The sequence below is a fragment of the Parasteatoda tepidariorum genome, chromosome 10 (genome assembly GCF_043381705.1).
Source record: "Parasteatoda tepidariorum isolate YZ-2023 chromosome 10, CAS_Ptep_4.0, whole genome shotgun sequence".
Taxonomy (NCBI): Eukaryota; Metazoa; Arthropoda; class Arachnida; order Araneae; family Theridiidae; genus Parasteatoda; species Parasteatoda tepidariorum.
Window position 1 is genome coordinate 34023492 of NC_092213.1, and position 13676 is coordinate 34037167.

General features: G+C 30.2%; 1 long non-coding RNA gene across 1 annotated transcript; it reads left to right on the forward strand.

The window, feature by feature from the left end:
• The first annotated feature begins 647 nt into the window (after positions 1–647).
• Positions 648–6619, forward strand: LOC139426688 (uncharacterized). Its single transcript, XR_011637908.1, has 2 exons — positions 648–1954; positions 4065–6619. It is a non-coding gene; the product is annotated as an uncharacterized lncRNA (long non-coding RNA).
• The last annotated feature ends 7057 nt before the right edge of the window (positions 6620–13676 follow it).

Below are 13676 nucleotides of genomic sequence, written 5' to 3' on the forward strand. Positions count from 1 at the left end.
ATCAGTGTGAAATGAAACAAACCTCCAGCAGAATTCATAAACAGTAACAAACTTGAATTTCTTCATGAAATATAATATTTTTCCTGATGAGATTAAATTTTAAAATGAATTTCACCACCTAAAATATTAGATTTCGTGAGAGTCTTGATTAATCAAGAATTTGTTAGAGGAATAGTTAATAGATTCTCTTCTATATTTTTCGAAGAGATTTAATTATTTTATGAAATACAATATTTTTTCTGATGAGTTTAAAATTTTATTGAATTTCACCAGTTAAAATATTGGATTTCGTGAAAGCCAAAACTACTGATCTAGCATTATCTGCTACGGATATTTAAAATGTGGTTAAATATTTTTACAAGTTTCAGTTTTTTACTTGTTTCTATTTAATTTTTTCATGTAGGTACTGACGTTTCAATTGATAACTATATAATCTCAGCAAGAAAACTGCAGATTCTGTTAGAGCCACCAAAAGAAAGATTGACGAACTACCATGCTCTGCAGAAGCTCATTCCTTTGTTAAGGCAAGGCTCCTCTTCGGTAAATTCTCATAACTTTTACCGGGAGGTGCATTGCTTAATCGAAGGGATTACTTACTTCTAAAATCTCCATTGTGACTAAAATGCTGTTTCGTTTTTTACAGAACAAAATTTTTCACCGCGGTAGTTTGAATTTAAAAATCACCGGGTGAAAATTTTGTTTCTGTAAAGAAACAAATCTACAAGTTCAACCATGGAAATTTTTTGTGACAAGATTGCTTAATTAACATGACTCCGTTGAAGTTAAATTGCCTTCTACTAGTTATAAACGTTTGTTTCAAAAATTTTTTTTTTTGTTGCTTTTTTTTAAAACTATTTTACTCATGTCTTTGTATTTAATTTGATCTAAATAAAATTTTCAACATAATCATCCAATATTTTTCTCGACAGGTACTGTAATGATTGCTTGACATTTTTTGACATGTTTCAGTGGACTTCAATAAACAAATATACACGTAAACTTTTATTGTGCATACTTTTCTTTACAGAATGGAATTTTTCGCTGCGGTGGTTTATATTTGAAAATCACCGGGTGAAAAATTTCTTTCTTCAAAGAAATATTTAACAACCAGTTGGGGAAGTTTTTCAACATCATTCGAAACACTTTTCCTTAGAAAAATCGTCTATCTTTGTATCTGACTTTTCTAATTAAACTTATTGAGATCCTGGTGTTTTACAACAAAAATTTCGCAGATATAGTTAATATTTGAAAAGCAAAAGGATAAAAATTTCTTCATTATTAATCTTAGGCATTGCTAATTTGTACCTTTAATGGAATTGATGTATTTACTTAACAAGATCAATTATTTCTACTTTGTCAGTTAAATTGTCTCAGTTTTAAAAGAATTGCAAATAACAAATTTTACACCTTGGCTTGCATGTTTTAGTAGAATTTAGTACTAAAGAAGTAGCCATAGCCATGCTTCTGTTTACAATAATCAGAACAACGACCGAACAACTTTATGACGAAGTCAATTCAGTGGTATTTATGAAATTGACACTTGTTACTCGTTATCTGTATGTATATAAACTACTTTTTAAATTCTATTTTTAATTCAAAATTGTGAATTAACTTTGATACAAAGATTTTGTGTAATAATCTTGATATTAATTCTTGAAAATTGTACTAGCTTTAAAAGTAATCAAACAACTCATGCAGATATGAATTCCTTATACGTCCATTGTATTGTTCCAATATAATATGTCTATTACTAATAAGATTAGTATATTACTAAATCTATTTTACTTGATCTGTATTGCTAAAAGGATAATATATGTAATTAATATATTCGTTTCTATATGGTATCAAGTGCTGAATGATTGAAATCAAACTTTCAAGTATTTTTATTTTTTTAGTGTCCATAACAAGTAAGAGTGGAATATTGCAATCTATGGAGATTAAAATCCTCAAAATGGTACGCATTTTTAAATATATTAACAGTTTTTAAAAGTTTATGCTTTTTTTTTTAAAATTCTTTATTGTTATCAGGGATCCAGATAATTACTGCTTGTTGCACCTAGTTTCTCCCTCTCAAAATCTCATTTTCTGAATGGCTTTACCATGAATCTCAGTATTTTGAGTTCTTGTAGTACCTTTTTTCACATTCAGTAATAAATTAGCTATAGGCAATCGCAACGCTTGAATAAGCTTTCAGGGGAGAAGACCAGACCGGTTCCAAGCCTTTGACCCTTCCTCTTTTCAGTTGTATAGGAATGTACTGCGATATTTTTCCTTTTCTTAATATTTTTTATATTTAATTGACAAAAATATTTTTTTTGAAATTTCCATGACGCTTTCTCTTAGAACTATGTTTAACGTAGTTTTCAGTTCCATATACTTTCCTAATTTAAAAGATTTTTTATCTATTTGAAAATCAAGAAATAAACTGACGTACTTCCTTCATCTATGACTCTCCACACGCTAACGGTAAAAGAATGCGAAGTGTTGCCATAGGTAGAGAATTCTGCTTTACGCCACCTGTAGCCCCTTTCAACCGCCAATTGTTACAATTTGTATTTATGAACAGACTTGCTGATTGTCTTTTCGTTTGAGTAGTGAGACATCAAGCCTTCAGTCTTATTCTTTTCGATGGTATTAAGTTCTTTCGTGAAAAACAATATTTTTTCTGATGAGATTATATTTTATTAAATTTCACCATTTAAAATATTGGATTTCGCGAGAGCCTAAGCTACTGTTCCACTCGTCTGAGAAATTCATCAGTCTGAAGAAAGCAGAATCAATTTGCACCGCCTGAAGCAAGATTGAAGAACTCGTACCTTCAGCAAAAACTTATTTCTTTGTTTAGGCAAAGCTCCTCTTCAGTAAATTATCATGATTTTACCGGGAGGTACTTGGCTTAATCAAAGAAATTACTAACTTCTAAATTTCTAATGCAACTAAAATGTTATGTTTCATCTCTGTTTTTTTCTTTACGGGACAAAATTTTTCGCTGCGGTGGTTTAGATTTGAAAATCACCGGGCGAAAAGTTTGCTTTTGTGATGAAATAAATCTGTTAGAACTTTTAGTTGAGTGTAAACTTCCTTAGCATTTAGTTTTCAGACAGAATTCCTGTATGGCTTCTAAAATTTCTAACGCAAATAAAATGTTCTGTTTAATTTTTTTCAGAACAAAATTTTTCGTTGCGGTGGTTTACATTTGATAATCACCGGGTGAAAAATTTGCTTTTGAGAAGAAATAAATCCGCAAAAATTTTAGCCGAGTGAAAAAGTCCTTTATCATTGCCATTCTTCAATATAAACATGCCTGATTTCCATTATTCTATATTTTAATTATACTTATTATTATAGAGTAGTTCAGTACTGTAAGTTTTGAAGATTTAAAATCACTTGAACGATGATTAGAAATTATGCTATTCCTTTTTGAAAGCGAAAACTACAACTCTTGGATGATTCTATTTTGAAAAGGTATAATTTTTTTTCCAATCTTTTTATCTCCTACAATAAAATAAAATCCGGCATAAGTTATTGGAAGGAAAATGTCCACTGCATCCAAAATGCTGGGTTTAATTTTCTTACAGTATGAAATTTTTCGCTGCGGTGGTTTGTATATTTGAAAATCACCGGGTGAAAAGTTTGCTTCTGTTTTAAAATTTTAGCTGAATATTTTTTTTCAATACATCCTAAATATTTCTTGTGATTATTTCTTCTTATGATTGCTTTTTTGACGTGTCTGTTAGCCATTTTTTGACATGTCTCAGTAGAAACTAGTTTAATTGCCTAGGCTAAGCTTTTCTTCAATAAACTATCATAACTTATTACTTAACCAAATATAACTTACAGTATTTCCATTGTAAATAAAATGCTCGTTTTGATTTCTTCACGGAATGAAATTTTTCGCTGCGGTAGTTTATATTTGAAAATCACCGGGTGAAAAATTTGCCTCTGTGCAGAAGCAAATCTACTAGACATTCAAGAAAGTGTGAAATTTCTCCAACCTCATTGTCAATTGACACTTACTATTTTTTGTTTGACAAATCTTTTAGAGTTTAAATATACTGTATTAGTATTTTACAGATTGCAGTTACTAAATTTTATTCCATTACTGTGCCAATGAAGATCGAAGATCTGTTCAGTTTCGAAAGCAAAAGTTCCTGTCCAGAACGATTACATTTTGAAAAGATACGTCATCTCTCCTCATTATGGTCGAAGCAGACATAAGAAGCTCAAAGATTCACGACTTAGGTATGTTTTCAAAGTTTCTTTTTCAGTTTCGTTCTAGTAGAAAATTTTGACTTTCTTTTATCTAGTGTCAAAACTAAAAAATTTCAGGGGAAAATATTAGTATCATGGAACGAGTTTTATATTTTGTGTTTCTACATATATATTTAGCACCGGGCAGTATGACAGAAGCAATCTCCGGAATGTGTTGAAAAATCGGCAAAGCATGAATGCTAGATAGGACACTAGCACTAAAGAGCCTAAATCCATCAAGTCTGGAGAAATCTTTCTTCTAGTGCAAGTTTTTCACCTTGGTTATTTATATTTGTTAATCACCGGGTGGAAAATTTGAGCTTGAAGACGGATCTATCATCTTTGCATTTAATCCTGTAGTGAGGCAGAATTCAAGTTGGAGCAGAGCCGAAAAAGCGAACGGTCTGAAGAGCTGATGAATTTTTTTTTTCGGTTAAAAATTTTCCAACTTTGTTATTCTGTTGAATTTATTCACCAAATGGAAATTTTGCATTAACGAAGAACTGTAACATCGGATAAAAAGGGAAAGAAACATAATAATCGAAATTACTTCATTATTGGAAAGTTCTGAGATGCCGATTTCTGGGATTCTATTTATGAACTATGTCTGAAAGTTCATTTGGTTATTCCTTAATTATATTCTTAAGAAAAAGAATCGTGAACATTTTGTGAACACGTACATAAAATTAGCAGATCTTCAATATGTCTGGGAAAGTAAAGTATCAAATGTAAAATGTTAGTGAGGTTTTTGAAGAGCTGTCTTGCATTTATCTTTAATGCAAAATGTTCACCTTGGTAATTTACATGTTGATCAATCACCGGGTGGACAATTTGCCATTGTGGATAAATTTATCACTGAAGATTGTCTTAGGCCTTTTGGAAAATTCCCTTCCAAAGATTGAAAAGCTCTCAAAGATTTCTGGAAAGGATTTTATTTTAGTAGGAACTTTGATGTAGAAATGTATCTTCTTCTTGGAATCTTGTAAGAACTTTTTCTTTATATTTCTACTCTCATGCAAGTTCTGCCTATGTTAATTTTGAACCTTTTCACGCAATGGAGAAATTGACATTAAATACAGTCATCGCCGAAAAGATTGGGATGGTGAGAAGGCAAATTTTCCTTTTCTTGAATAATGATATCGATGCTCAGAATCTAGGAACATGCTGCAATCATTTGTCACTAAGAGACGCCTTACATGAGCATATTTCACGCAATTTAAAGTTTTTCACGTAGGTGGTACATATTTATCAATCATCTGGTAATAGATTTAGCACCGGGCAATATGACAGATGCAATCTTTAGAACTTGCTGAAAAATCGACAAGGCATGAACACTAGATAGGACATTAGCACTAAGGAGCCTAAATCCATCAAGTTTGAAGAAATCTTTCTTCTAGTGCAAGTTTTTCACCTTGGTAATTTATATTTGTTAATCACCGGGTGGAAAATTTGAACTTGAAGACTGATCTATCATATGTGCAATTATCCTGTAGTAAGGCAGAATTTAAGTTGGAGCAGAGCTGAAGAAGCGAATGATCTAAAGAACTGGTGAATTTTTTTTTCGGTTACAAATTTTCCAACTTGGTTATTCTGCTGAATTTAATCACCAAATGCAAATTTCGACGAGAAAATTGTCTTCGGTATGACTTATCATATTATTTGGAACAAGTTTTCATATCGTATGTGCTACTCGTTTCATATTTTCCTTTATTTAAAAAATAATTCTAAAACAAACTAAAACTGAAATTTTTAAGCCTTTTCGTAAATATTTTGAAATTTAATTTTTATTTTACCTAATATATTACTTCTTATAACTGTAATTTTACTGTATGTAATTTGTAAATAACGTTTTGTAATTTTAATAGCTTCTGGGGGTAAAATATAAATATCACAGAGGTGTGAAATTTGCAGATATATTTTTCAGTGGAAATATGGTTGGGAGATCAGAATTTCTTTCTTGACTTCTATTCTAATTGTTACCATAGTTATTCAATTTGCTCTCTCAAAATATATCCAATTCAGTACTGAAAAACTTTAATTTTTTTTCTTTACATGAATTCAATTTATTTACTAAAATCAGTATGATTTCAATCTGTTGAAGGAAACAATAGTGCAAACTACTGATACTTAGCTAGGGGAATTAAGAACAGGCACGTATCGGTTAAATAATTTTAATTGACATATATTTTATCAATTAAAATATTTTAGTCAACATGAATAAATTCTAAGTAATAAATTTCGTTTTAGTTTTGTTAACATTTAGACTTATTATATTTCAGATCATTTTTTGTATTGCGCCAAGTATGAATTATTCGTTGTATCACTAATTTGTATTGTTTATCCTGATCAATAAAAATTTCAGCTTATATTAGCGTGTTTATTTTTGTGTTTTCGCTATTCTTCACATGTTTAAGATAAAGAAAAGTTTCCTTTTTTGAAAGTTTTTTTTAACAGTTCACGTACATAACTAAAATATGACTAAAGTATTCTATTCCTATGTTTTTGGGAGTGTCGAATATATCATTTCCTTTTGATGAACAAAATGTTGAGCAATCTGACGCTTAGCATTCCTGTGATTGATACTCAATAGAAAATTGGTGGCCCAGATTTTATTTTAGCGATTTCCGGAATTTGAGATGTCTTATGAAATTTAGTAATGGAGTAATTATGCGTAATTATGATTTAAACTTCCAGTTTCCAATTGTCGAAAATGGCTAGTGCGGTACATCGTACTTAATTGTAAGATTGTTTAGTGTAAGACAAAAATTTATTCCCAAAAAACTGGTTGTAAGGAGATGCCATCCATAAAAGTGCAAACTTTTCATCCTTTTAGTGCAGAATAACGGTTGAGGAAGAGCTACTTTCTAAAGTTCATTACTTGACTGTGCGTGACCTTTGTTCAAAACTTATGGTGATACATGGGTATTGACAAACAAGAGGTGGTAGCAATATTTTTATTCAATGTCAGTTAATGCCATCAGATCAATAAACTATTTCATTAAAAGCTGGCCATGGTCAGTCATATTAGTTTCAATTTCAGACTAATGTTTCAAAATTTTCTTTAGAAATCTTAAGGCCATTAGAAATCTTAAGGATTAGAAAAAAAAAACATTGTATTTTTTTTCTAATCAAACTTGAAATTGACAAGAATACTTCCCCTCTTCACAACGGCAACTGATTTTGCCGTAATTTCATTGCTAATTTATTTTCTTTTTAAAAAAGGAAAGGAAAAAAAATCACGTAAGTTTCTTTCTTACAAAATTTGATCACGTTTACAGGGTGGCCCCACATTCTAGAAGGGGGGAAGAATCTAAAATTCTCAGGTAATTTAAAATTTCCCCCCGAAAAATCCTGAATTATCAAAGACCCTTTTAGTTCTAACTTTTCCGCAATATCAGCAATTAGTATTGTTTCATATTCATTTCAATGAATTGAACGCCACTTCTTAATTAAGTAATTCAATTTATTATTTGGCATTTTTATGTATCAAATTGCGTCGTTTAAAACTTATTCTATCGAACTTTCATTTCTTTTTCTCGTCATGGGTGTTATTTTAGTAACATAGTTTTAGTTTTCAACGACTAATTTAAGTCTTGCACCGACATTAGGACAATAAATATTAAGAAGAAGGCATACCTAAAGCCTGAATTAATAATTAAAGGATAATGTTATAACATAATAACATAATGTTAAACATAATGTTATAACATAATAAACATAATGTAAAATACTTTTGTTATGAAAATTTCAGTTTAGAAAGTTCAGTTCATGTTAGTTCAGTTCATGAAAATTTCACTATTAAGGCGTAATAAATTCAAATATGTGCGTAAATTTGCAAACTACTAGAATCATTTTTAATCTTGACAAGGTGCGGAATTTTTCCTTAGTCTGAAAATTTCCGGGATTTTTGTTGACTGGCCACCCTGCTTTAAAATTAGTGCAACGTAATCAATTCAGAATTATTATTTTTATATCATTCAAAGGAGAGAAAAAAAAGAAACAAAAATCACCAAATTTTTTTTCCGGAACTTTCATTTGAAAGTTGAAACTTTCTATTTGTAATTTTTCTTTATTACATATATTTTGCTTGTTAAGAAAATTATAATGTTGGGATTTTAGTGTAGGCTGCTCATACCCTTCCTTACCTCTTGTTAGCAAATAGCAAAAATAAGCAAATCACAAACCCCTTTTCTCCGTTTCGTGCTTAATTGATATTTTACCAGACTTTTTTTACAGATAAACTGAAGATAAGCACTTTTTTTTTGTCTCTTTCAAACCTTGTAAAAGTCACAAAACTATCACCTAATTATAAGTATCTTTACTTTATATAGGTTTAAGAATTTATCAGCAGCAATTTAAATAAAAGTAAATTTAAGCAAAGGCAATTGTACAGTACAAAATTACTTCCTGCATAATTATTACGTTTTTGAGAAAAAAATCCAGAAAAGTTTCACAGTATTGGAAAATAAAAGATTCCATTTATTTTCCATCTTTCATGACTGCTATACCGTTGAATGATACTACAGGGTGTCCCTTCTTCAGTTCTTAAGACTGAAATCAGTCTTGACGAAAGATAAGTGGACTGAATTCTACCCTCCAATTAATATTTCTCTCTCTTTTTTATTTTTTTTTTTTTAGAATTGCCAAAAAAAAGTGGCTACCAAAAAAAAAGGAAGAATGGAACTTTCATTGTTTCTTTGAAAATATTAACCAATTTTTTCATTTCAAATAAAAATTTTTTTTTTTTTACTTTCTGTGGAAACATTGTTATTTTTCATAATTATTGCAAAATTATCAGCAGATATGAAAGGACAGTATTATGAAAGAATGAAATTTGCTTTTACACCAACATATGCTTGCGTACATACCTGCCAAGTCTCCTGTTTTCTAGCAAAGACTCCTGCAACTAACGACTATCTCCTGTTTACCTGTATATTCTCAAATTTTTCCGTATTTGTTGAAGAAATTAAAAAAATTTTTTGATAAAATATCCATTAATGGCAAAAAAAAACTTATCTTATTCCTCACCAGATGATGCTATTTCCAGTACTGAAGCATGTTGAGTGTTAATTAGTCTTGCCAAGATGGCTCAGAGGATTGAGCATTCGCCTTCCAGTGAGGTGAACCCAGGTTCGAATCCCAACGATGACTAGTCGATACGAATTTCGCATCCAGCTTGTATCGACTACAGTGATGACGGTGAAATATCCTCAGTAGTAGACGGATCACAGGTTTAAGTCCCCTTGTAGTCAGGCTAACAGTTGGAGGTTTTCGTGATCTTCCTCTCCATGTAACTCAAATGCCGGTTATTTCAAACAAAAAGTTTTTCGCGGAGACGAATTTCCCCCGAGACTTGATCCAGGAGTTTCCATGTCTTCTGGATTGAACATCAGTAGTCATAAACCTAAAGTTGGGTTGGTTAGTAAAATCTCCGTTATTTCATTTCTGCAATGTTGGCAGGCATGCTTGCGTAGACAAAATTTGAATAGTTGAATCTCAATATTCTTGTTTGCTTTCCCACTAACAGTTTGAGACACTGTGCACAGTTAATATAAAATTATTTTGGAATAAAATATTAATGATGATAAAGTGAGAAATCAGATATAAATGGCTCTAAGAAAACCTTAGTGGTGTAATTCAGTGATACAAGTGGTGTAATACAGTAGGAGCAAAACAATGTATGCTATTTTTGTCTTGTTAGTAAAAAATAAACAAGTAAAATAAAGAAAATTTTTAAAATTTTATTTATAAAAATTGAAATTATTGATATAATATGTTGGCAATTCTCGTGCAAAGTGAGTCATAAATTTCTGAAAAAATCTACTTAATAACGCTAGACTGTGCTAATTAGTTAAAATGCAAGTTCAGTCTTTACAGTGGCACTCATGTATCCATAAAAGTTTGTTAAGAACGAAAAAGTCCATGGAAACTCAAAAAATTATCAAGAATAAAAATTGAAGAAAAAAAAAACAGTTCACTTTATTTTCCATCTTTTATGAAAGCTACAGTGCTATTTAATGATACTCTATCAATAAAAGTTACCAAATTTAAAATAAATTTAAAATATCAATAAAAGTTACCAAATTTAACTTAAAATTAACTTCAGAGCTCTGCTTCGCACGCAGACCAAATCAGGGGAGCCATCCCCTCTGCAGAGGATCAAAATTGCGATGGCATGTCTTCGGATCATCCTCAGGGATGTTTCCCAGACCGTCGCCCATTGTGCAGCTCTAGTGTGACGCAAATAAGGTACATACCTACCTATATGTATTCCGGAACATGCTCTCAGAGAATTTCCGTACAAGCAATATACACAAAACCTGGTTCAATCATATTTTAACTATCCCAAATCAGCCCAGGTTTGCGGCAGTCGCTCTCTTTAGACTTGTAACGGGCCNGACTGTGCTAATTAGTTAAAATGCAAGTTCAGTTTTTACAGTGGCACTCATGTATCCATAAAAGTTTGTTAAGAACTAAAATGTCCATGGAAGCTCAAAAAATTATCAAGAATAAAAAATATTGAAGGAAAAAAAAACAGTTCACTTTATTTTCCATCTTTTATGAAAGCTACAGTGCTATTTAATGATACTCTATCAATAAAAGTTTTAAACATAATAATAACAATGTTTTAAACATAACATAAATTTCTGAAAAAATCTACTTAATAACGCTAGACTGTGCTAAGTAGTTAAAATGCAAGTTCAGTTTTTACAGTGGCACTCATGTATCCATAAAAGTTTGTTAAGAACTAAAATGTCCATGGAAGCTCAAAAAATTATCAAGAATAAAAAATATTGAAGGAAAAAAAAAACAGTTCATTTTATTTTCCATCTTTTATGAAAGCTTCAGTGCTATTTAATGATACTCTATCAATAAAAGTTTTAAATCTAATAATAACAATGTTTTAAACATAACATAAATTTCTGAAAAAATCTACTTAATAACGCTAGACTGTGCTAAGTAGTTAAAATGCAAGTTCAGTCTTTACAGTGGCACTCATGTATCCATAAAAGTTTGGTAAGAACTAAAATGTCCATGGAAGCTCAAAAAATTATCAAGAATAAAAAATATTGAAGGAAAAAAAAACAGTTCACTTTATTTTCCATCTTTTATGAAAGCTACAGTGCTATTTAATGATACTCTATCAATAAAAGTTACCAAATTTAAAAGAAATTTAAAATATCAATAAAAGTTACCAAATTTAACTTAAAATTAACTTCAGTGCTCTGCTTCGCACGCAGACCAAATCAGGGAAGCCATCCCCTCTGCAGAGGATCAAAATTGCGATGGCATGTCTTCGGATCATCCTCAGGTATGTTTCCCAGACCGTCGCCCATTGTGCAGCTCTAGTGTGACGCAAATAAAGTACCTACCTACCTGTAACTATGTTATTAAATAAAATATTAACTGAGAAGTTGAATAATTGCTAGGACTTGGATTGCACTGTGGAGTGAAGAAATGAAGTGTTTGCAACGTTAATTTTGAATTTATAAAATACCTTTTCAAAAAAATTAATTTAAAATGTTTAAGGAAAGTTTCATTCGGGAAATTTTCCTTATTTAGGAAAGTATTTTTGTTGAAAATAATCGTTATAACAATTTGGTTTGAAAAGGAACAACAATGAAAATTATCAAAAATTGAAGAAAAAATATTACATTTGTCAAGAGTTTTTGAAATTATTGTACCAAAATATTGAATTAATTTTCGTAAAGAAAATGCCAAATTTACAGTAAATGTCGAGCGCTGTGACATATGAACAAGTAAACTGGCTCGCTCAAAATACTGAAAAAAATAGTTTGAGTTAGGAATTATTTTCATGTCCTAATCAAAAAAAAATTTACAAAAATAATGTTGAATTTATAGTGTTGGCTGAATAAGTTCTCTGCGATATAAGTGGTCTTTGAAATAATCATGTCAGTGAAAAGATTATTCAGAGATATGAACAAGACCCTTTTAAAATTGATTCGTTAGTCCCATTGCTGTCAGGCTAATCGTGGGAGGTTCTCATAGTCTTCCTCTTCACGTAAAGCAAATGCTGGTTAGTTCCATGAAAAAAATCCTCCATGAAGTCAAATTTTCACTAATACTTGATCCAGGAGTTCCCTTGTCTTTTAGATTGGGTTCAAAATTACAAGGCTCCGGGAACATTAGTAGTCGTAAACCCAAAATTGGGTCGGCTGTTCAATAACAATTATTTTAAAAAAAATTTGAAAAAGTGATTCGTTAAAAAGATAGACTATCCACGCTTTGCACAAAAGTGTTGATTGAAATTAATGATGGCGAAGGAAGATGGCTTTTAAAAAATAATGGAAAAAAAAAGTTTGGGTCGAGAATCGTTTTTATGCCCTTCTAGTAATACTTCTCCACATGAAAAAGTTCCGAAAAATTTTTGTAATACTGCAATTATTTAAAATAATTATCTGCAAAAATGAAGAAAGGACTTTTTAGTTGCCACTGTTAAGCCTCTACCCCAATTTTATTACTTTATGAAGTATACTCCTTCCTATGTTAAAACCTAATTATTATGTCAAAAGAAGTAACCAATTCTGCTTGGCGAAATATACTTGCTGAAATATTTGATTATAATTTCTCAAACTATACAGAAAACTTCGTTATATTTTTTTTAAAATTGGAACACTGAAATGAAGTATTGAAATGCTGTTTGAAATGAATAATAGCAACTATGTTTTTGGCTGCAGCTCCAGCTTCTAATATCAATTCAGGCTAAGAAAAAGAAATTTACTCAGTCAAATTTGAAATGCAAAGTTTCTTTTTCTCCTTTCGCCAACTAGTTTTTAAACGAAAATATTACATAATTTGTTTCAGTGAGAATTTAAGGAAGCGATAACTGAACGAATTCTGCAAGAGTAAGAATAAAAATTCTTTTTAGATTATCGCTCTGTAACAATGTAAATATACAAATGATAAGATGGCGAAAGAAAGTTCAAAAACTCAGAGTTCAAGATAATTGAAATTGATTGAATAAAGTGGGAAAGTATGTGTACTGGAACGATAACTATCAAGATAACTTTGATAAGAGAATCACGTTTAAATTTATATCTGGAAAAGAAAGAATTTCGTTTTAGTAAGGCAACATAGTTCAGATTAAAAAGCATGGATACATTTTGAATATTTTAATAATCATCGCCAAAGAAAATTTAACACTTCATCATTTTTTTTTTTTTGCGAGAAACAATAGTTCTTTCATTACAAATGGGACCTTTTAAATAGTACAACTCAGAGCTAGGTTTAACGTTCTTAAATCTCTATTCAAGAATTATTAATAATTATTATTCATAATTAGTAATTATATTATTATTATAATATTAATATTATATTATTATAATTGTTATGATGACAATTATATTTTTATAAATATTATATTAATAATTATAATATTATTATAATATTGATAATTATATATA